The sequence below is a fragment of the Galeopterus variegatus genome, unplaced genomic scaffold, assembly GCF_000696425.1.
Source record: "Galeopterus variegatus unplaced genomic scaffold, G_variegatus-3.0.2 Scaffold293, whole genome shotgun sequence".
Lineage (NCBI taxonomy): Eukaryota > Metazoa > Chordata > Mammalia > Dermoptera > Cynocephalidae > Galeopterus > Galeopterus variegatus.
In genome coordinates, this window is record NW_007726404.1 from 332,930 (window position 1) to 335,421 (window position 2,492).

Sequence of the window (2,492 nt, forward strand, 5' to 3'; positions counted from 1 at the left end):
GCGCTTGTGGAAGGAGAGGTCTTTCATAGCTGTGAACTGCTCTGAGATCATTGATCAATTGCATTTTCTACATAGAAGATACTATGCTAACTGGGAAAGTGTGAGGAAAGGACAATACACATCTTTATTCTAATTCATCAATTCAAAACCTGCCTCTCTAAGGAATTTTTAGGCTTAAGTTCACTGTGATAACCCTAGCGCCTACAAGAGTACCTAGCACAAAGTAGATATTCAATAAATATTTGCTGGATGAAAAAATCTTATATTAGAGAGAGGAATCTGCAATTCACACACCAGTCCAAAACAGCCCTGGGAATGGTCATCACATGACAGTTCACTCCAGGCTCACCAGGGAAATGAATCGGAGCTCTCTGTTATCAGCTCCCGGTGCTCAGGTCTCTGGTGTTCTCTCTGCCAGGTGCCCTCAGCTGGCATGTAACCCAAGAGAACAGATAGAAACTGCTTAGAAAGCCTTGAAACTTTTCTTCACTTCAAGGCAAGGATTTCTGGTAGAAAAATAAATTCATTCACTCAAAAAATAATTTGTGTCTACTCTGTATAAGATGCTATGCCAAAAAACAAACAAAAAAAGATGCTATGCTACATACTGTGGGAGATTCAAAGATTGAATGACACAGTTCCTGCCCTCAGGGAGCTTACAACCTAGTAGGGAAGGTAATATTTAAGACATGCAGAATGCTGCTCCTTGAGGCAAAAATATATCCTTTAGCAAATAGAAATTTCTAGTGCTCTTAATCCTAATTTTTCATAACTTTAAAATCTCTTCAATCTATTTTCAGTCTTTGTTAGTAAAACAAAATGCAATAGGTTACATCCTTAAGAAATAAATATTTCAATCAATGATTCAGCAGAATTATTAGATTTTGTTTTCTTTTTTCATGTATGCAGTAACAGTAGTAAAATTTAGGCAACTTGAATAGAATAAAACACATTTTATATAGAATGCATCCTGTAAAATATTGTTTTCATATTGACTTGTATTATAAAATTTCTTCAAACCAAAGAGCTCTTTCTAATTCCATGGTTGCTACTGGACTGTACACTCGACCTTCCCATCGCATCTCCTGTAAACCCTAGACAGTTCTCCTACTGGCGGATATTCTTCATCTCTTTATGTCTTAGCTTTCTGAATATTTTTTATCTGTTGTCCTTTAGTGATCAACAGAGAACGAGGATAGATATTATATTTTGACACTAGATGGCACTGTCTCACCCAAAATATAACAAGCCTTAAAATTCCTGGAATTTGAGCTTTTAGATTATGTTAAAGCAAGGTTTCTCAACTTCTGCATTATTAACATTCTGGGCTGGATAATTTTTTGTTGTAGGGGGGGACCATCCAACATTGTAGAATGTTTGGCAGCATTCCTGGCCTCTGCACACAAAATATCAGTAGCAGCCCCTCCCCATATTATGGCAACCCAGAATGTCTCCAAACATTGCCATTGGTTCTGGGAAGCAGATTCCTCTTTTGCAGATAACTATTGTGTTAAACAAATCAGTGCCCTGCTTTAAGAATTCTATTAGAATTAAATTACAATGAGGGATATTTAAATAAGAAATTTTAGTTCCACTGGATGTGTGGAAGCTCCCAAAATCAGATTTATCTTCCCTTTTATAAACTGTTCCTCAACCTGGTTTAATGATTTCTGCTAATGGCACTGTCACATTTTTCATAATCCAAATAAGAAACATCCACCCTCGGTCGAAGAAGATAACCTTCCGCAGTAGAGAGGCCTGTTCTTCGATCGAGGGTCTACGAGTAGCTGCGCTCCCCGGCTGGAACCTCCAAACATTCACTCAAATAGGAAACATCCAAGACGTTTTTGGCTTCCTCTGTCCAATCAATTGAAAAGTTCTGTTAATTCTAACTTTTTTATTCCTCTTGTACCCATGCCTTCCTTTCCATTCCCCTACAGTCCCCCAGTTCAGACTTTCGCTACTTCCTTAACTTCCCTCGGTACTTCTGACTTCAACCATAACAGACTTCTAACTGGTTTTCCTGCCTCTAGTCCTGCTCTTCCATGCCTTCCTTTCCATTCCCCTACAGTCCCCCAGTTCAGACTTTCACTACTTCCTTAACTTCCCTCCGTACTTCTGACTTCAACCATAACAGACTTCTAACTGGTTTTCCTGCCTCTAGTCCTGCTCTTTCTCCCCGCTCAAGTCCAGCCCAGATCTCAGCAGCAGGTCATTCTTCCTGAAGTTCTGCTCTGGTAATATCATTCCCCAATTTTCAAACCCGCAGTGGCTACCTGGAGCCAACTCAGATGCCACCTGTTCTGCCCTGTGGTAGCCAAGCTCTACCCAAAATGATCCCAAAGCTTTTCATCCTCTGGTAAGAAAATACACCCAACGTGGCAGCAAAGCTCTCACAGGCCACTGCTTTCCAGCCACATGCGTCCCTGTGCCTTTATCCGGAAGGCTCTCTCCCCAGTCTCCATCTAGAGAAATCTTACCTGTTCCTTAAA